This window comes from Lissotriton helveticus, chromosome 5_1, assembly GCF_964261635.1.
Source record: "Lissotriton helveticus chromosome 5_1, aLisHel1.1, whole genome shotgun sequence".
NCBI classification, from domain to species: domain Eukaryota; kingdom Metazoa; phylum Chordata; class Amphibia; order Caudata; family Salamandridae; genus Lissotriton; species Lissotriton helveticus.
The window spans coordinates 1,562,553,467-1,562,576,088 of NC_136065.1; the positions used below are offsets into that span (position 1 = coordinate 1,562,553,467).

General features: G+C 49.4%; 1 long non-coding RNA gene across 1 annotated transcript; it reads right to left on the reverse strand.

Moving 5' to 3' along the window:
- Positions 1-1,100: 1,100 nt before the first annotated feature.
- LOC144753700 (uncharacterized) lies at positions 1,101-21,751 on the reverse strand. Its single transcript, XR_013594486.1, has 3 exons — positions 21,649-21,751; positions 17,281-17,410; positions 1,101-2,040 (listed from the first exon to the last, which is right to left on the reverse strand). It is a non-coding gene; the product is annotated as an uncharacterized LOC144753700 (long non-coding RNA).
- Positions 21,752-22,622: the final 871 nt, after the last annotated feature.

Below are 22,622 nucleotides of genomic sequence, written 5' to 3' on the forward strand. Positions count from 1 at the left end.
CATTTAATACAGAACAACAACTTACAATCACAATACCAAGAACAAGTATAAACCAGCAAAAGACAAGAGCAGAGGAAAGACTCACCGCTGAACAGCTTAAACAGAATTTCACGAACAACGTCGTGGGATTATATACACAACAGAATGAGATCATTGGTTAAATGGAAGTGCAAGTAAACGTAAGTCTGCGATATGATTGGATGGACCGTGATTCTGAAATGTGATTGGCCTGCGACGAATGTGCGCCGATAAGGGGGTACAATGAATTATAACCTACGTAGTGAAACGTCATGAAAACGTCAATGCGCATGCGCAATGTCTGTACGCATGCGCACAAACAGGGGGGGGACGCTCAGCCACGGGGGACGTTGGAACATGGAACACCGGCATTTTCTTTGCAACATTGTATTTGTGAATGTATCATTCCATGTGAGTTACTGTGTGTGTTGACTCCTCTGAACCCAGGCAGTAGACAGATAGCAAGCTTTACAAAAAAGTCTTCATCCTGCTAATCCATCTGCATGCTACAGCACACTAGGGGTTACAGAGAGTGGCACATTGATAAACTTTGGCTACTACACATTTCAGTGTGTAAGAGGTTGTGCTACAGTGTACAGCATGTTTTGCTTTGGATAACAGCCAGTTGTGACACTTCTTGTGTGGGGATGGGGACCATTCATGTACAACTATTATTCCAGGAATGACTCAAGCTTCCCTGAGGAATGCCACAATGGTGCCTACACAGGCGCATGACCGATGTTGTAGCACAAGCACAGGGTAGAGCACAGGAATGCAACATGTACTTAAATATGTGGACATTTATGTGTTTGAAAAGGAGTTTTTGCGATGCACTGCTGTAGATTCCTAAGAAACTGTTATTTATGTCTACATATGTCACCATAAAGTTTCACATTAGCAGATTATTTTCATACTGACCAACCTTGACCACGTCCTTAGCCTCTCTTCCACGTGTGTCTACATTTCTCAGCAGACAGTGTACCCAGTGCTATAGTTGAATGTTACAAACATGACACAAGTGTACATTGTTGTAGACACACAGGTGGTGATGACGAACTTGTTCACAAGTTTGACTGTGTTAGTACAATGATGTTTTATTTCAGGAATATCATTGAGAATTATTCATTGTTTTTATCACAATGTGTATTAGTTTAGTGTTTCATGCCAACAATTTTGTTGTGCGACACTTTTTTTGAGACAGGTGTTGGATGTCAGACATTGTTCTCCTGTGTGAAAATGTAATTTACTGACCACTCTTCCTTTGTATTTTTATAGAAAAATCTTCCTCAGAGACTTCACTTTGTTGAGTAGGTGCAGGGCATGTTCTGCTACTGCTACCACCAGCAGTGGCAGAGGATGTTTGAGGGTACACATGTTCCGTCGAGTTGAAGTTAACCCTTTGTTCATTCAGCATCATTTGCTGGTTTTTGATGACGGTCAGCAAGTCTGCATGAAAGGCTGTCATGGCTGACAGGAAGAGGTCTTGCCGTTGCTGCATGTCTCTCATTCGGTTAACAATATCTTCGAGGTGCTGGGCTATATCCCTGTTGGCATTTTGTGGTGGCATTTGGACATGCCTCTCACTCATGATATTGGAAATTTTTGCCAGAGATTGAGCCAATCCTGGTGTTTGTGTGGAGGTGGCTTCATCAGTGGCAAAGTTTGCCAAATCTGGATTGATGCTTTGTAGTATGGATCGCAGGATGGCAGCGATACTTGGCAATGCCACATGTACCTCACTAAGGAGTTCACGCTGTACAGTTACAGCAGTTCTTTGGAACTCACGTTGTGTGTTCTGCCACTCGTTAATCATGTTTGTTGAGGAAGGTACAGGTGGTGGTGGTGGTTGAGTTTCAACTTCAGCATCAACCACATCGTTGTCACACTGTGGCGGGGGTGTGGGTGACCGTATGGTGGCTCTTTGCACCTCAAGTGTGTCAGTGTCAACGGTGGGAGGATTATCATCCATATCATCCAAAACATTGTTGTCATCCAGTTGTTGTGCAGTTGATGCAGCATCCACTGTGAAAAAATGTGCAAATCTGTTAGTAGTGTTGGGAGGTTTAATTGTAGAAATGTTTAATCAGAGCCATGACGTGTGCACTTTTTGTCCAACACTGCAATTGTAAATTGGTGTGTGATTACAGGGTGTTCGGCTCCTTTGAAAACAAACAATTGAAATGTATCATTGTACAATTTGTGAACATTACGGCCCATGGGTACAGGTACTCACTCAAAGTATCACACACCCTATTTATCTGAAGTTTGTTGTGTGCCAGCCTATCACCGGCAAAGGACACACTGTTTGCGACGTTGTCAGATTATTTTCTGACAAGACAGGATTTACAGTTGTCTGCATTTAAGAGTGACAGACACACTGCTTTGTAAACATTGGTCATTACATTGTAGTCAAACAATGACTGAAAACAGTACACATTTGCAACAAATTGGATGACATTATTCAACACAATCTCTTATGTCAAACCCATTTTGTGAATGATCGTAGGAGTCAACCTACAATGATGACAAGTTAACTGACATTGGTTATTGTGATGAATGGACTACCCAGGCCCCAACACCTCACAGAGCAACAGTTACCACAGATCCCCCAAATACCATGCCCATACAGACACAAAGTCAAAGGAAGATATCTGTTCTACACTACTGAGTACATGCTCTTTGATGAGCAATACCAGTGTGCATGTCATATCATTGTACACTCTTACTACACAATGGCATACCAAACATTGTAGGCACTGACAATTTCACAACTCGGGGTGGCAAAGCTGGTCTGCCATTTTTAATCCAACATGGGATGCTGTGGTGCAGTGTTATTGCCGGGATGTGCTGTGAGGCATTGATGTACACCCAAACATGGTGTTGTTTTTGTGGATGTTACGTGTTGTATGGCGTGAATACCTAGGGATAAACACATTGCATACCATGCTGCAACAGTACATCATTGTGCTACACCAAACAGGTTTGCAATGGTGGCCTACATATATCTGCATCCTGTCCAACAAGGTGGGACACTGGCATACGCTGTGGAGGGTGTTGTCCCTGAGATGATTATCACTCAAGTTGCACTGCCACTCAAACAACACACATTAGGGATGCATGTTGCATCTCCTTCATGTAATTGCCCAGCTGTCTTGGCAGGGAATGCTGTACCCAAGACTCTTTCAGTACACCTAGCTGTATCTCATGCTGGCAGATTAACCAACTTTGTGAGGATGCATCACATTGCACCACTGTGTGGATGTCCATTTAAGTGGAAGGGGTGATGTGTAGTGGAGGATGCCCATGGAAATGTGGTGCACAGGTGTTAATATTTGATTTTGCAGCAGCATTTGGACCATAAATTTGAAAAATTGGTAGTCGTTGAAACAAATTCCATGATGGTGATTGATCTATGTGGTGGTGCTATTTTTCGTAGTTTTGTAGGATGGTCATTGGGACTTCTGTACTTTAGATGTGGGCCAGGAATCAGTGATATGCCTACTTAAGTGTACAATGTCTATTCCTTTGTGCTCTCAGTCTGGCCAAAACAGTCAGGTGCAGTTTCATGTTCAAAATGCAGCCAACACTGTAGCATGTATGGAGTACATGGCCACCCATCTGGCCTCTGTCAGAACACACTGCCCCTGCGTGAATGACAATTGCAACACCACATTGCAGGCCTTGAGTCACTTGTATGAGGGAGCCTGGTTGCTTACTATCCCTTGAAGCAGACTCATAGTCAAAGGTGTACACATGACGCTTTTCCAGACCTTGTTTGATCGTTAAAATCTGTAATGTGATGTCAAAGGATCTATGACACACACTCCAAACAACCCTGACCCTTACAGTATATTTCCAGGATTTGTCCTCCAGCCATCTGTCCAGTGCACCTACATAATTTCTCACTTCCAGAAGGTGCGCATGCAAGCACAGCAGGAAGACCAGTTATGGCTAATATTATGATACAGTTGTTGTCCGACATACCATTGCATTGCCATTGCTTTTACATATGATGCTTAGCACTAGGTCTCTTATTACAAGAGTGTAGTGAGAGCTGGATAGGATAGCATTGTGCATTACATTTCCCATCATCAAATGTCCTACACAAAAAGGAAGATTTATGACACATTACAACCACAGTTACATGAGATTCATATGACTCCTCAAAAAGGACACTGGCGGGTCGATTCACATTAACTGGCGCATCCCTGCATATCAGCAGGGATGCAGCAGTTATTGTGCGTCACGGCAACACCTCTTTCACCAACATTGCACCACACCATGGTGCAAGACTAGACAGCTATGTGACGCATCTGCTGGCGTAAAGGAGCCACATTGTTAGAGTCACGTTGCAAGCGCAACGCAGCTCCAGCAAAGCTTGGGGCACAAAAGTGACACAACAGCGGCGCTAATGTGGCATACGGGCATGTGAATCTGACCATAGATATCACAACAAAATGGACTCTGATTTTATATGTATCCCCCAAAAAAACCCTAATATAATAATTTGTCCCAGACGACACCCTATTTAGACATTCTGCCTCAGAATACACCCTATTTTAATATTTTGCAGCCGAGAAAATATCAAAATGGCTTATTTATCAACATTAAGACACACTTTTGTGATTTACAATTATTATATTTGAGACCATAGGACACTGTAGTTTCAAATGTACTCCCCTAAGGGAGTCCTGTTTTGTTTGTCGACACGAGACTAATGTACATTATTTATGAACAGGACAGCCAATCTAATATTTGTTTACAATGGAAATCAATTACTTTGCTATGTCACAGGTGAACACATTACCTAAGCAGGAACTACTGTAACTGCACTAGTTGCATCACAATGCATTAATATCACATACAATGTGATAGCAAATGCCTGCCTGTGGTTACTTGTAATTGACATTTAAATGTGATACCTGTGTTGTTGTGTACATGTGGCATGACGTCCAGAACCATGATTGAAAGCATATACAGCCATTTGCCACAGGAACACACTTATCAGTCAAGACCATGACTCTTCCACACTCCTCCGCTGCAACACATACATACAGAACATCCACCGTGTACACAAACACTAACTAGACATCTTGCAAGACTGTATGCTTATCTTGCACCCCGCACAAGTCTAATCTCAGGGAAGCAATGCTTCCACATCAGGGCAATAGTGCCTTGTGCCACCCAGCAAAAGTACACTGCACACAACCCGCTCAAGTCCATCCTCCACAATGTGCAAGCACTACACGTGCACACCACAGAAACGTGACACTACATTGCTGTTCACTCTTCATTTCTCACCTACTTCACAGACACATACATTTGTTGCGGATCTATGTTCACCATCACCCTCAGTGACAGCTACTTAATTTCCCACACAGCCCACATTAAGAGTGAGTAATTGCCATATCCGACAGGTTAAGAGGACACTGTCTAAACATGCAATTGAGTGACCCATCAGTGACCATGGTACTACACAACTTGCATAGACAGGCCAGGCAGGACAACATCCACTTCGGTGCATTTCTTTTCAGCTCCCCGTGGGCAAGCAGAACACATATTCTCATACAAGTGTAGCCACCATTGCACACCAGGCTTACACACCCCCAAATCAATGAGTACATCATGACCTTGGTCCTCAAATTCCACATGACACACCACCATGTAGAGGACACCATTACCTCATTGGTGATATTTGTGACATTTAAATAAGTGTGCTCTTGTGAACACAAAGCCACATCACAGGAGACATAGACAGGCACTTATCCTCCACAGTTGTCACATCCAACAGCACACCCCCACCCCTATTTACGTGATCCAGCCTTCATGGTGACTGTCACAGATTCACCATGCCCACAAAACACCACCACCATCATGTATCAACTTCACAAATGTATACTGGACAGCTAATGAGTTGTCATGGAGTGCCTTGTCCACATCACTTTGCCTACACTTGCATACATGACCCCGCTGCACATGTCCTCCACCCATTGTTCCCTACCTACCCAGGCACACTGGCACACCACAAGGACAGGCAGACAGTATGTGGCACCACTTGCACCTTATTGGCAACGTCACACATGACATCCAGACATCCAGTTTTGAGTTTTGGTCTGTAGGTTATGCATGTAGGCATATGGATGGTCCTGTGCACATGTTTTAAGTGGTCCTTGCACCATCAGCTCTTTAGTTTGTACTTCCACAACAGTATAATTGTGGTGGTGCAAGGGCCTACATACATGAAGGCTATTTTGTGTGCTCCAGCAGGGATGGACATAAGATTGATTTTGTGACATTTAGAAATCTAGATATAAATATGTGTCTGACTTACTATTAAACTCATTGTGATTGTGGACAAATACAAGGACTATTGTGGCACAGAGAAATTTATAGCTGCTATGACCACCATAACCCATCACAGAGATGTGCGCACTTATTTGTACTTACCTTTTGTGTGCTCTGCACTTTCTATGGCGGCACTGTCCTGACCGGAGATTCCTATATCTATTTCTTCTGGTATGACTTGTGCCACCTGCTCCTCTAGTTCATCCAGGACCTCCTGGTCTGCTGGGCTGCCTCCTCCAGTTCCAAGGGCTGCCTTGCGGTTTGCCGCAAGTTTTTCTTTTGTGCGGCGCTTGCAATCATGCCACCTTTTTTTGCAGTCAAGGACAGTCCTCTTGGCCTGGGCTACACTATTTATTTTCATTACAATTTGCTTCCATATTGCCTCTTTTTTACCATGGGGCAGCTTTGAATTTACAAACAGCTGATGCTGGTACTTGGTGACCTCTGCCACCAGGATTTCATTTTCCTCATGGCTGAAGTTTGACTTCCGTTTGCGTTTAGCCTCAGCCTGTACATCTGGGCTTCTACTAGCAGGATTTGCCTGAGGGTCCTGGCTGCTGGTATGTGCTTCTTCCATTTTTGTTTGTCTTCTGTGGTCCACAGCTATCGCAATCGATATTTGCGTCACTTATCCTGCAACCTTTTAACGCTTCCCGCACTTTACAGTGTTGCTCCGGCGCCGCAATGGCGTTACGTGTCGCAAACGACCTTACGTGACTTTTCCGCACGTTGCGTTAGGCTGACTTGCGGCACTTTTGCGGCACCTACATCAGTTTGTCAGACGCAGATTGCCATGTTGCGCCACGCTCCGTCACCTCATAGATTTGGCGCTTCAGCATTGACTTGCGTCATCGCAGCAGCGACGCAAGCCTTTTGTCGCATCTCTGCGTTGCGGCAGAGTTGCGTCACTCTTCATAAATCTGCCCCCAGGTTTATAGTGACCAGTGTGATTGTTATCATTTTAAGGCCCTGTCATGGTTCGTAGGAGGTGGCGGTACATTCTGGCGGTAGGTGCCATTGGTAGAAAGGATCAAGGCAAGTTTTGGTTTTGCTAAGAGGCACCATGGTCAAAGGCACACTCCAGAGACATTTGTGGGCAATGCATCCCAGCTAGCGCTGGGATGCTTCCGGGTTACTACGCGCTTTATAAAACCCACATTCATTCATTCAAATGTGTGCAGATCCAGCAAGCTGAGAGTAATTGTTTGCTGATATTTCACAAGCAAGTAGGCGTTTTCCTTATATACTGAGCAGCAACTCCGCTCAAAGACATATGCAGTACAGGTTTTACGACAACTCATCATTCCACAGCAGTTAAGTACCTCTCCTGGAGAGGAGACAAAGGCATAAGGCAGCAGCATAGATAGCAGGCCAATAGAGAAATCCAGTGCCCAGGAGACAGCTGCTTTATGTAGGTCCAGAGATGGGCATAGTTGGGCTGGTGTCACGGGGAGGTGCAGAATGCTTGCATTGGGAAGTGTGAACCCACGTGGACAATAAACAACGCTTTACAACATTTGTTGTTGATGATCAGCACCATGTAGGGACAATGTAGGTTGCAGAGTAAACTTCATCTGGTGGCTCCCGACTTATTTTTGTAAATTATTTTGGTTGTCTGGTGCTTGTTCTAACGCTATCTGGTTTATCTAGATTGTAGCCACTAGAGTTTTGATATCTTGTTTAACTTTTTTATTCTGAGCAATAGACAGGGAAGTTAATATACCCCTTAGGAAAGCTTTATATGAGTCGAAACAATGTGAGCAGGTCCAGAATTGGCATTAAATAGAAAAAACTAATTTGTTGCTGCTTTAAATTTTTCAATCACAGGTGGTTCTAGAAGCAGCGAGCGATCTAAAGTCCACCCATGGGTGAGGGGTTTCTTCATAAGGCAAAATTCCAGGGCTACCGCTGAATGGTCAGACAAGTGTGCTGGGATATGCCTAACCTTAATCATATTCCTACTAATATAGGGTTCTACCAAGAAAAAAAAACAATCCTGGAATAATGACCACACTTTTTATTGTGAAAAGTGTAGTTTCCCCCCAATGTCCCTGCTTTATGTCCCATTACTCTCCAGATATCCAAGAGCCCCATATCGGTCATCAATTGTTTTAGGGCAGTTCTCATGTTTTGAGTTGTCTTCGCGGTTCTTCTAGAAGAAGAATATTGCCTTGGATCCAAAACTACATTGAAGTCGCCGTCCATTATAATAGGATCTAACGAAGTAACGAAAGTAAAGGGGCCCGGTCATCTAAATTAGGGCCATAATAGCCAACAAAAGCCAGCCAAGAGCCGTTGATTTTGGCCATGGCGATTGCCCACCTCCCAAGCGGATCTACTTCGCTGTCTCCTAGTATAACGAGTGATTTTTTTAAAGATGAGGGCAGCCACTTTTATTGGGCATGACTGGGTAGTACATATACAGTGATCCACCCATCTCTGGTTTTTAAGTATTGTTGCCCATTCCTCTTTGTGTAGATATGACTCTTTTTCAAAAAGGATACTGTCTGAAAGCCTCAGATATTCTAAAATGTGCCTTCTTCTGGAGGGAACCCTAAGGCCATTTACGATCCTTGATAAAACTTTCAAGGTCCTTGACTTCTCAGGTCTACCTAAACTTGTCATAAAAATATAGATATGTGCAAAATGACCTAAGAGACCTATGAGTGCTACATTTAACAGTTAACGCAGTTTGGTATAAACCTATTGGATCTATTTGATTTTTTTTCATTAATGAGGACATTTTTTTCTTTTTTCCCCCACATGCTCCCCACCCAATGCACAAGTGCAGCTTTCTAAACCATTCTGTTTTGAGATGCAAGGAAAGAGTATTAAAAAAACTGTAAATGTGGGGAGAGTCATCATTTTAACTATATTTGTTCTCCCTAAGAAAGAGAGAGGTAAGTGAGCTCATTAATGTAAGAGCTTTTTAGTCTCCAACATGATCCTGTTAAAATGTATATATGCCATCTTATCCAAATTTTTGAGCACACTTACCCCCAAATACCTGATTTCAGACTTTTCTAGAGAGGAGTCCGATGGAGGAAGAATTTCAGTTCTACCCTTATTCTTCTTGCCAATGGTTCTATATATCGGTTAAATAGCTAGGGGGACAGTGGGCATCCCTGACGGGTACCTCTCGCAATTTTTAGCGAAGAGACCCGTTGACCAATATCTTTGCTGTAGGGGTATTATAAAGGCTAAAGGCAAGAACAGGCTGAGTCCAATTGTGAGTGTGGTGTATTAGTGTGAAGGCATTTGCAGCCGATAGGGGCTACCGGTCGGAGTGGGCCCCACCCATGCAATGGCTTCTCAGCTCCTGTCAGCATGCCCCAGAGGCAATGGAGGCACCAGCCCCAGTCATCAGCACGGTGTCTCAGGGCCCCCCAGCTAAGGCGGCATAAGGATTATGGGCTTACCGCCAGCAGGAACGGTGCTCCGCTAGTGTTCGTGCAATAAATAGGCCACATTGATGTCTTTAAGCGTAAAAGTCCATTTTTTAGGTCCAGACAGCACAACAAAAACAACAACCAAATAAACATTAATCAACAACAAACCCCCCAACATCAACTCCTCCTCCATACACTCCACACTCACCTTCCATTCCACTCCATGACCCATTCCGTTCTTCATCCATTTCTTCAGATCTCTCTTAGCATCCTCCCCAGTAGCACCTGGCATCACACTCATGCCTCCAGTCCCCCCATCCATCATTCACTCTTCTCCCCCACGAGGGATGGTGCGCCCACTAGTGACTACCCCACCCCTCCCAAGTACACCAACCAGGGAACCCCCTTTAGGGCGGTTACCTGCAAACCCCCCCCCCCCCGGTCCAATTGTGCATCTTCTGCCCACTCCCCTCAAGCATTCCTATGACACCATATCACCTCATTCCACAACTTGCTGACCACATCTCTCATCTCCATCAAATAATAGGCGTTCCCATTGTCAAAAGATGCACACTGTCATCCCTAAAGAGTAGTGGTTCTTCCAGTCGTAGTCCAGGGTGAGCTATGACTTTAATTTCCTTCTTCGCACAGAAAACCCTCATAGCTCTGTTTAGTTTCCGTTGAGCCTTTTCAACAGCTCTGTGTTTGATAGCCCCCTTCCAAACTCTCCTAGGGACAAATTCCGTCCATGCAATGCAAGTTCCAACCAGTCTTTGTCTCATCACCTCCAAGTCTCTTTGCATCAGCTGTAAGAGCGCCAAACCCGACAGCCGAATTAAATCATTCTCACCCAAATGGATTATTAACAGATCAGGTAATTCTGTAGTAGGGGATCTCTGTGTATAGTCATAATCTAGTGAATAGTCCCGCCCATGTGCGTGGACCCCGGAGCAATCAAAAATAATCTCTTACAGTGTCAAAAAATGCAGAAAATGCATAGACACTTAAGAGAGAATTTAAAGACAGATAATGCAGCCAAAAGGCTACACTGTCCAGTACTTCAACTAGAAATTTCCACCATAAAATCCACAAAACAGCAAAGCCTGTACAGATTTCCCTTGCTTAACAGCAAAATCCCTCAGGAATGATAGAGAGAAGAACCTGGACAGACAAGCCCCATAGGCTGCCATTATGTGGCTTAATTAGGATACTGTGCCTTTAAGAGAACCTTCCAGAACCTTCTCTCAGTATCCCAGAATGCATAGCAGGTCCAACTTAGCCTCAGTTCTTTTTTCCGGCTCCTGCAAGCAGGACCCTGGAGCATTGAGCTCTCCCTTTCAAGGGTTTTTGTTGGTGTTTTACACTGATTTCGATTTTTGGTACTTTTAAAGTACTCTGGTGACTTTCTTTCTGTGTTTCTGCACTCTTTTTTGTCCAATAATGCCTGCATTATTCGACAAGTGCCCTGAGTGCTCAAGAAAGAAGGCCAAGACAGACTCCCATGAGGTCTGTATTCTCTGCCTTCCCTCTTCCCACATCCCTGAGGAGTGTAGGATCTGCAGAAGCTTCTCTGGAAGGACCCTGAAGGAGAGGAAGAAGATCAGGCTTCAGGGGCTTGAGGAGAGGAAGCTGAAGGCACGAGGTGGGTCAGGAGGGGCTCCTTCTACCCATGCTGAGGCCTCTGGGGGGCTCCCCAGGGGCAGGAAGACCAGCCCGCGCCCAAGGTCTCCGTCTGGGTCAGTTGCGCTGACCACGACGTCGAGGGGACGGTCAACGGCCAGTTCCAGGTCTCCCCAGGGCTCTGGGTCGAGAAAACGTCGCCCGTCGACGTCGAGGAACGTGTTCCGGCCGCCGTCGAAGCCGGTGTCGATATCCTCGTCGTCGCTGTCGGCGTCGAGTGATCGACATCGGAGGGCCCGGCGTCGGCGCTCGCCGTCGAGGCGACACCGCCGTTCGCCGTCGAGGACATCGTCGTCGAGGGGATCCTCGTCGTCGAGGTCGCCGTCGAGACAAAAGGCATCTCCGGCGCCGAAGAGGTCGACGTCGAAGCATTCCAAAAGGCCGACGTCGAGACGGTCGAGAAGATCGACGTCGAGAAGGTCGGAGAGGTCGACGTCGAGGAGATCCAAAGGGTCGCCGTCGAAGCGATCCAGGAAGTCGACGTCGAGACCGGCGAAGAGGTCGAGGTCGCCGTCGAGGCACCATCGCCCGTCGTCGAGGTTTCGTGGCTCGTCGATCTGGTCGGGGTCGACGTCGAGACGGAGACACGGTTCGACGTCGAGGAGTGTGATTCGGTCGACGCCGAAGGACCGTTCGACGTCGAGGGGACATCGGTCGTCGTCTGGACACCGGTCTTCAGCGTCTGTAGGTCCTAAGGACAGGCCCAGGACTGTGGGGGGCTCCCCACTCTCTGGTAGAGGTGATGGCTCGCCGGGACCGGCGCATTCCGGGGTGGATACTCCGATGAAGCCGTCTACGCCTCCTCCGCGGCCTGCTGTGCCGAAGGGTCCTCCTCCGAAGGCCCCTACCCCGCCTCCGAAGCCGGCTCCGCGGGACCCGCGTCCGGTTGCCCCTCCACCCCCGATCCCACCGAGGGAGGTGTCGATGCCTAAGTTCCCGACGCCTCCGAAGAAGACTCCTAAGAAGCCTGGAGCTCCTGACCCTGGGAGGCCGAAGGAGCGTCCGAGGCCCAAGAGGTCGAGGTCTCGCTCGGGGAGACGGGACAGATCGAGGAGTGGCCGCGGATCTTCATCACGATCCAGGCATCATCGCAAGAGACGTCGGTCCAGGTCACGTTCTCCTTCTGGGACCCGTTCCTACTCGCCCACGCTGTCCGATTCGCCGGAGACTAGGGTGTCTCCGATAGACGATATTAGCACATTTCAGGAGGTTCTCCTGCGTGGTGCGGCGAAGTTGGGCATTGAGGTTGAAGCGCCTACGGCTTCTACCTCGGTAATCTTTGAGACTTTACACAAGAGGCACTTGTCTCGCCCCCTGTTACCTCTGGTGCCGGGGCTCCTTGAGCCCGCCGAACAGCTATTCCTGACGCCGGCGACGGTGAGATCTGTCCCTTCCAGGATACTGAAAAAGTACAGGGCTCCGGACTCAGACCCAGCCTTCTTGAGGAAAGACCCGGTACCGGATTCAGTCATCGTGACTGCTGCTCGGAAGCTTCATTCCACCTCCCCTGCGTCCACGGTGCCTCCGGACAAGGAGAGCCGGTGGATCGATTCTGCTGGTCGCAAGGCGTGTGGGACATCCGCCTCGTCCATGAAGGCAGCCAGTGACTCGGCTTTGCTGGGACGTTACGACCGGTCCCTTTGGGACTCGATGGAGCAGTTCGCAGACCTCGTCCCTCGAGACCGCAAGGAGGACTTTGTGGAGATCGTCAAGGAGGGGATGTTGGTCTCTAATCAGGCCATCGGCGCTGCAGCAGACATATCGTTGCTGTCCGCGCACGGATATTGCCACGGGATTCACCAGAGACGCCATGCTTGGCTCAGGTTGACATCGTTGAAACCGGAGGCACAGCAACGCGTGGCGAATCTCCCGTTTTCCGGAGATACCCTCTTCGGGAAGCACGCGGATGATGAGATGGCCAGGATGAAGGCCGAAGCGGAGACCCTGACGGCAGTGGGCCTGGAAAAGCCCAAGGAAAAGAAACCCTTCCGACAGTACCAGCGTCGGTTTGGGGCGCAGGGTCGTGGAAGGGGGCAGTCTGCTGGTCAACATCAACAGCGGCAGCAGCAGCAGCAGTACAGGCAGCCCTTCCAGAAGCGACAGGGTGGTAGAGGTCGTCAACAGTCCTCTACCGCGACCAAGGGCCCGGCCGGGTCCCGTCCCTGAGCTGTTACTTCCCCCTCGTCCGTTACCCGCTCCGGTGGGGGGAAGCGTTCAATTTTTTCTGGCAGAGTGGAGAAAAATTACTCAGGACACGTGGGTGCTGAATATTGTTTGCAATGGATACAGTCTACGTTTCACCAGCCCTCCTCCATCGATTCCTCCCGTCAGCTCGCAGTATCAACTGCGCGAGCTTCAGACGGAGGCGGACGTTCTGCTAAGGAAAAGGGCGATCGAAGACGTACCTCTGTCTCAAAGAGGAAGAGGTCTGTACTCTCGGTTCTTTCTTGTCCGCAAGAAGGACAAAAACGAGTTCAGGCCCATTCTGGATTTGCGGCAGGCAAACAAATGGATTCGCAGAGAAAAGTTTCGCATGCTGTCGTTGCATCAGATCTACCCTCAGCTGCAACGGGGAGACTGGATGTGTGCCATAGATCTACAGGACGCATACTTCCACGTGCCCATTGCATGCAAACACAGAAAATTTCTGCGCTTTCAAGTCGGCACCAATCACTATCAGTACACGGTGCTACCCTTCGGACTGAAGTCTGCACCCAGGACATTCTCAAAATGTATGGCAGTGGTAGCGGCACACCTGAGGAAGAACAAGGTGTTTGTCTACCCGTACCTGGACGATTGGTTGATCAAAGCCTCCTCCTTCTCGGAAGCTCAAGCACACTTCCAGAAGACGTGCGTTCTCTTGAACAGGCTGGGGTTGCACATCAACATGTCCAAGTCGGTCCCGATTCCGGTGCAGTGCATCCAGTACTTGGGGGCCTCCATCAATACGCTGTCAGCAAGCGTGTCTCCTTCGGAAGAGCGACGTTTATCACTCGTTCGGAAGGCTCAGGCTCTCATGAAAACTCCGTCTACGACGGTGAGGACCGTGTCTTCTCTACTGGGATCGATGGCCTCTTGCATTTTTCTCACTCCTCACGCACGGCTACAGATGCGTCCTCTGCAGGAGTGCTTGGAGGATCAGTGGGACCAGAGGAGAGGTTCTGGGGACGACAGGATACGACTGTCTCTACATGCTCTTCAGTCTCTGAAGTGGTGGTGCTCGAAGGAGAATCTCCTCAGAGGCGTTCCCTTCCACAAGGACATTCCCACACAGACCATCGTGACGGATGCGTCTCTCCTAGGTTGGGGGGCGCATTCCGGAGATCTGCAAATTCAAGGGACGTGGTCCCCGACGGAGTCCACGTACCACATCAATTTCCTGGAACTGAGAGCTGTTCACTTGGCACTGAAGGCCTTTCATCCGTCCTTTCAGACCAACTCTCTGCTTGTTCAGACGGACAACACGACTACGATGTATTACCTCAACAAGCAGGGGGGCTCGAGATCGCGCACTCTGTCGCAGGAGGCGCAGGCGATCTGGCACTGGCTTCTGGCTCGAGGACTGTCGATAACGGCCACCCATCTGCCAGGTGTGCAGAATGTTCAGGCAGACGAGCTGAGCAGAATCGTGCAGGAAAACCACGAATGGGTCATAAACGACGAAGTACTAGGAGTAGTCTTCGCAAGGTGGGGAACTCCAGACGTAGATCTGTTTGCCACCGCCGAAAACAGCAAATGCCGAGGCTTCGCCTCCAGGTACTACCAGCCAGGGACGCTGGGGAACGCGTTATGGATCAACTGGTCGAACAGCTTTCTGTACGCTTTTCCACCAATTCCCCTGATTCCGGCGGTTCTCATCAAGCTGTCTCAATCCAGGGCGAGAATGATTCTGATTGCCCCGGAATGGCCCAGACAGTGGTGGTTCACGGACCTGCTTCACCGATCTCTCCTTCCTCACATGAAGCTGCCGTGCAGGCCGGACCTTCTCACGAAGTTCGGGGGGCGGATGGTGCACCCCAACCTCTCGTCTTTGAGTTTGGCGGCATGGCTCCTGAAATAGTGCAATATGGCCATCTGAATCTCCCAGAGGATTGTATGGGCATACTGAAGGAGGCTAAGCGACCTTCCACTAGGACTTCCTATGCTTACAAGTGGAAGAGGTTTTGCATCTGGTGCAAGTCTAAGAACTATGACCCTACGTCATGCAAGGAAGATGTCATCCTTCCATATCTGCTTCATCTGGCGCAGTCGGGCCTTAATGTCCATTCCATTAAGGTTCATCTGGCTGCTTTGACTGCCTACAGGAAAGGCCCTTCACAGACTTCCTTTTTCCAGATCCCTGTGATCAAAGATTTTTTGGAAGGCTTGAAGAAAGTGTTCCCTCCTGTCAGGCTTCCTTCGCCTTCATGGGACTTGAATGTGGTGCTGTCCAGATTGATGAAGGAGCCTTTTGAACCCATTCATAAGGCTTCGTTGCAGCACCTGTCCTGGAAGGCGGCGTTCCTCGTGGCCATTACATCGGCCCGCAGGGTGAGTGAGATTCAGGCATTGTGTTGCCAAGAACCTTATACTGTATTTCATAATGCTAAAGTTGTTATGCGTACTCACCCTAAGTTTCTTCCCAAGGTTGTTTCTGATTTTCATATCAATCAGACTATCACTTTGCCTACGTTCTTTCAGAATCCTTCATCTCCGGCGGAAAGGTCTTTACATTCCCTGGATGTGCGGAGGGTGCTGAAGTTTTATCTTGATAAGACTAAAGATATTCGTAGGTCAGACCAATTGTTCGTCAATTATGGCTCAGTCAGGACAGGTCTTGCTACCTCTAAACAGTCCATCTCGAGGTGGATTGTGTCCTGCATACAGTTGTGTTACTACAAAGCTAATAAGACCTTAGGAGGTAAGCCTAAGGCTCATTCCACCAGGGGCAAAGCTGCTACGACAGCTATGCTCCGTAATGTTCCCATTGCAGAGATCTGCAAGGCGGCCACTTGGAAGTCGGTCCATACCTTTGCTAAGCATTACTGCCTGGACACTGATGCCAGGGCAGACGCTCAGGTTGGGCAGGCTTCGCTGCGGAATCTGTTCGCACAGTAGTGGCGTTATTTTATTCTCCACCGCCGCTTGGTGTGGGGATGGGCTTGCCATTCTATTCACTAGATTATGACTATACACAGAGATCCCCTACTACAGAAGGAGTAGTTTCTGTCCTGTAACTCCAGTTCTGTAGTAGGGGTATCTCTGTTATAGTCATAAGCGCCCTCCCGCCTCCCCGGTGGAGTGTTGTTCATGATCATAATGCTGCAGGTCTGGCGTTTCCTACGCCCTCGAAAAGAACTGAGGCTAAGTTGGACCTGCTATGCATTCTGGGATACTGAGAGAAGGTTCTGGAAGGTTCTCTTAAAGGCACAGTATCCTAATTAAGCCACATAATGGCAGCCTATGGGGCTTGTCTGTCCAGGTTCTTCTCTCTATCATTCCTGAGGGATTTTGCTGTTAAGCAAGGGAAATCTGTACAGGCTTTGCTGTTTTGTGGATTTTATGGTGGAAATTTCTAGTTGAAGTACTGGACAGTGTAGCCTTTTGGCTGCATTATCTGTCTTTAAATTCTCTCTTAAGTGTCTATGCATTTTCTGCATTTTTTGACACTGTAAGAGATTATTTTTGATTGCTCCGGGGTCCACGCACATGGGCGGGACTATTCACTAGATTATGACTATAACAGAGATACCCCTACTACAGAACTGGAGTTACAGGACAGAAACTACTCCTTCTTTCTGAGGGACCATCTTCGCGAGCCAGTGCAATAGTGCCCCCCATCGCATCCCCCTTTTCCCTACCAATGCACCTCATGTTGTTGTCCTTTGAGTCCCAGATTACGGCCGTACATCTGCTGTTCTGCATATTTGGAGTCCCAGTGCACAAACGAATGCCCACAATCCATGTGACCGTCTTGGCCCCCGGGCCACCCACGCAACCTACGATGATAAAAAGGCATTAGTAACACATCCTGAAACACATATCCCCCTATCCCCCCACCCCAGTGCCATAAACGCCAGGCCCAAACCTCTATTTACGGACATTACGCTCACAGCACCTAGAAATTTGTATTTGCCAAACCATCCTTTCATCCTCAAAATCCAGTGACATCCCATTGAAATCAGTCAAGAACTTCAACCATGTCCTCAAGTCCGCCCGAACCCCCATGGAAATCCGGACCCTGTGGTGTGGTAAAACTGACCCGACATGGCCATGCCAAGCAATCTGCAGAACGTCCGTCAAGCCCTCACCACCCTGCATGCAAAGTTCCAGAAACCCTGCAGGTGTTGCACCGCCCTCAATGCGATCCTCTTTTCCCCAATCGCCCACAAATGACACGCCTGTATTTCATCCACTTTCGCCTCGGGGAGCCGAGCTATCCTTTGAATGGAGTCCAGTTCAATTCCCAGGAATGTCAAGCAGCAGCTGGGCTCAGCTGTTTTCTCGGGCGCCAAGGGGACTCCCAACCCCAAAAAGAGGAAGTCGTCCAGATAGTGAGTCACGTACCGATGCCCGCTAATCTGTGTAAAAGCCCACTGTAAAAATGTGCTAAACATCTCGAAAAGCGCGCAGAAAATTGCACACCCCATTGACAAGACCTTGTCCACGTAGATGGTTCCTGCAAACTGCATTCACAGCAGAGAATTCCGCGGGGTGTATCGGCAGCAGGTGGAAAGCAGGTTTCACATCACACTTCGCCAGTTCAGCCCCCAGCCCACACACCCTCACTAGGCGGATTGCATCATCCACCTATGCATAGAGCACCCTCGAGTCTGCTTCTGGGATGAAATCAATCACAGACTGTCCCTCCGGCCACAAGAGGTGATGGATCATGCTAAACTCCCTCTCCCCCTTCTTTGACACCACTCCTAATGGGGAGACGATCAAATCGTCAAGAGGCCAGTCGACAAACGGTCCGGCTATCCTGCCTTCCACAACCGCCTCTGCAATTTGGCCGCCACCACCCCTGGCAATTCTTTGGCTGATTTCAGATTGTCCGCCCATCTCCGCACCCTAGGTCCCTGATAGCCCACTCGGAAACCCTCTGTGAAACCCCACTGTAACCTAAACGCCGCCTCCCTGTCCGGGTAACACAAGAGCCACGGGGACATCGCCTCAATCCTAACCGGTGTAGGCGCTCTTCTGTCCAGGCTGTCACCTTCCTATCGAGTTTCGCCACTGCTCTGAAGGCGTGACCAAGGTAAAGCATTGTGTGAGTGCATGCCGTCCTCCACACTTGGAGCACTCTTGCTTGAACTTGCTGGGGTACCAGGAGCAATATCCCCTGTTGTAGCTCCAGCACGCACCTGTCATGCTGGTGCCTGGCTTTGCTGGCTGACCCGCGTTTCCTGTAGATGCAGTAGACCCTCCCGCCCCAGATTGGCAGGGCTGCGGCGGAAAGGACCCGTAAGTGACCGGCAACCCTCTGGTTGTGTGCATGGATGCCGACGAGTGCGTCAATGCAATCCACTGCATCCATAACTCTTTTTTTTTTTTTTTAAAACCTTTATTGAAATACGCGTATCAGTACAAGCGCAGGCCTACAACCACAGGGGCCGGCCGCAAAATCAGGAGAGCCAAAAAGGAGCAACATCAATGTGTACGGCAAAATGAATACAGTATAGACGTGGAATAAAGTCGCTACACAGTAAGCGCCAGGATAAGAAAGGTTCCATTTTATGCTTTATAGAGGAGGCAGTAGCCATATCTACCAGGGCGTCATGCAACATACACAGAAAAAAGGGGGGGGGACGGGAGGGATATAGCCCCCCACGCAATCAGGTAACCATAGTAGGGCAAGGCCCAACGACATCCCATGCCCATCAAAGGGTCAAAAATAAAGGACAAGCCATAGCAGACAATTGAATAGGACGCCACATAGACAGCCCACCCGCCCCGAAAAAGGAGAAAGTGCAGACACTTGCGAATCGAAGGAGAAAGAACAAAGGGACATAGCCCACCCCCTAGAAAGGAAGCAAAAAGGGACCATAGAACAAAACAAGCTAAAATAACAAACACCCCCCCACCCTACATCACTGTAATGGCTATGGCCTACCCCACTAAACAGCGTGCCTGTCGCCCCAGAGTCACCCGAAATATAGAAGAAAAGAGAAAGGGAGAAATAACGGAGAAAGAAAAAGGTGAAAAAGAGAGAAGAAGAGGAAAAAGGAGAGAGAGAGGAGAGGAGCCGGCGATCGAGTTACAGAACACCTCCCCACCCGCAACAAAGGATCAATAATCGAGGTCAAAGAGGATACTGGGAAAGGCCTACACAGAGGATGGAAACAGGAACTGTTCAAATAACGAGGCCCGGAGATGCCATTAACAAAACGAAAGTCCCGCAGGCACCCAGGCACAATCACCCCTGTCCACTTCTACGAGGAGCAGAACTGCCAGACCCCGGCATGGCCAAGAAACAGTACGATATAGTGGGGTCATACCAGTCAGGGAAAGCAAGTGGAATCTTCGCGGAACACCGTCCCAGCCACCAAGAAGCAACCAGGAAAACTCGGCAGCAGTCAGAATGCAAAAATACACCAAATATCCATGTGGCCAAGCACAAAATCTGGGCTGTCCAGCACGAAGCAAAGAAATCAGGATGTAGGAAACACTGCAGCATCGGCACCGGGTCCACTTGATCCCATAGAATCGAACACCCGTCTGTAGATCCCAGCACAGCAGCTGGAGGAGTCTCAACAATACCAACTCGGGGAGACGACACAGCGTCACAAAATGGCGGGGCAACCATGGCGGCGATCCGCAACTCCAAGGCCCGGCATTTCAAGGACAGGTCAATCCGCAGAGCAGCCAGGGCAAGCGAGACATCACTTCGTGTAGGGGCCGCCCAAAGCAAACGAGGTCCGGGGAGAGCAAATGCAGCAACGTCCCTGTCTCCAGGAGGAAGACACTCCGAGGGGCCATCCGCCATCTTGAACAAATCGCCCGCCGCCATTGTCCCGTCCGCCTCCAAGTCCACCATGAGCGCCGGAGGCCCCAAGACACACAGCCGATCCGCGGCGGACGGCGCCTGGCGGAGAAAGGAGAGTCACCAGAAGAACAGGTGTGCTCCCCACAACTCTCGGGGAGCCCTGCACCGGATCCCAGGCGGGACAATCAACAGGAGTGGGCGTCTCACCCGAGGGGTGCCGGACAACGCGGCTTCTCTCTCCGGTCCGGCAAGCAATCGGGCATGTGGGGCGGCCCGCTATCGGGGGTGGGTCCGCTCCAGTGCCACCGGCTCGCGGCTCTCAGGCTCCCACCATCGGGTCTCTCCACCGGTTCCGGACCGTCGGCACTCCGAACACCTCCGGGCAGGCACTGCACTCGAGGCCCCGGCGCCAGGGCCGGGAAGGCCGGCAAGACAACAAGGGCAGAACTCAGAAACCACTGCACGCCGGAGCCCCGGAAACAGACGGTAAGTGAAGGCTCTCCCTTAGTAACCGAAATTGGAACGCCCTGAACAGGATTAAAGACAGGATAGGTGGCGGGGAGGAAGGGATCACGGAGCGAGGCGTTTATGCGACCGTTCCGATCGCCATCTTGGCTCCTCCCCCGCATCCATAACTCTTGATCGATTTCCCTCCACGGATTTTCCAGGTTCACACTAACTCGGGCCCGGAACTCCTGATCGTAACTTAATCAGGCAAACCCTACAAATTGCAACTGAGCTTTCCTTATAATATCCATGTACTTCAAGACGGGTATGGCCCTGTCTAGGTGTTTCTCGCAATAAATTCTTGCATAAATAAGAAACGCCGATGGCCAATTTTCCATGTTCACCGGCACCCTGGGTCTCCTCGTCAGTTCCCATTCCTCCTCCTTAGACCCCTCCTTCGCCTGTACCTCCCTGTGCAACAGCTTGAACACATCTATGTATTTGTGCTTCCAAATCCTGCTCTTAATCTTGTTCGCTAAATGGGAGCGCAGCGGCATAGCCAAACCCATATACGGCAGCTTTTTCTGGGGTTTGTCCTCACCCTTCTCACTCTTGTCCTCCTTCCCCTTCGCTTTGTCAGTCTGGACCCCTGCTGTCGACAAATCCTTACCTGCCCCTTCCGTGGTAGTACTTGCGCCAGGAACACCTTGAGCCGGTCCTCCCACATCCCTCACTGACCCATCGCCCACACCTGCCGACCTGTAGGTCCCTCGTCCCAAGCCAACCACCAAGCCCCCTCACCTGTCAAGGGTGTCTGCATCTCTCCCGGCCGTCCCTTAGAACTGCTGGCTTTGGTGGGTTCTACCTTCACCTTGCCCTTCTTCTTCTTCTGTGAGGCCTGTAAAACACCAAAACCACTGTTGCTCTTCACCCCCCCCGTCCTGTCATCGTCATCCCTCACCTCCCCGTCCTCTAGCTTGTCACTCTCCGTACCATAATCCAGACCTCCCGCACCGCTCTCTTCACACCCTTATTCATCTTCACACCATCACCACTCTCCCGCCCCACACACGACGCCGTTGCCCGCTCCTGTGCTGGAGGAAAGGCCGCCGCGGACCCCCCTGCTGCTTCAAGCCGGCGTCCCGAGGCCGTCTTGCGCCCTGCCATGCCCCCCACCCCTCTGCTGACTTCCGCCAGCTGGGATCCCCCCTTACCCACAAGGTCGCTCCAACATGGGTGGGCTACGGCACGGATGGGCCTCAACGCCGTCCTGGCTGTCCCTGACTGCCACAGCTGCCCTACTCTCCCACCTGCCCGCTCCCACCTGGCCCTGTCCACTCTCTCTCTGTCCTCCTGCTCCGCCCACCTTTCCTTCTCTGAGGTGGGCGTGGGGGCCCCACCGCCTCCTCATCCCAGACCGCGCCTGCCCTGGCCGCCTCCAGCTTAGCCCGCTAACACTAGAAGGTTCGGCCTATCAACAGCAAGGCTAGGCCCACTGAACAAAAAACTGCCAATACTGTCACAAATGTACTTCCCTATTCTCTAAATTGCGCACATCCCTGATTCAATGTGACACAAAGAATTCACTTATTTTTGCTTTTTTAATTCTTTCAAATCTTTCAATTAATTTTTATCAAAAATACATAGTATGCTTTTCACATTTCATATTTACAACCCACACCCTTCTTTACACATTTTTACAAAAGAACAACACAATTGGCTTCATGACATAAAAAAAAAAACATTCAATGTACAAAAACAAACAGAACATATAT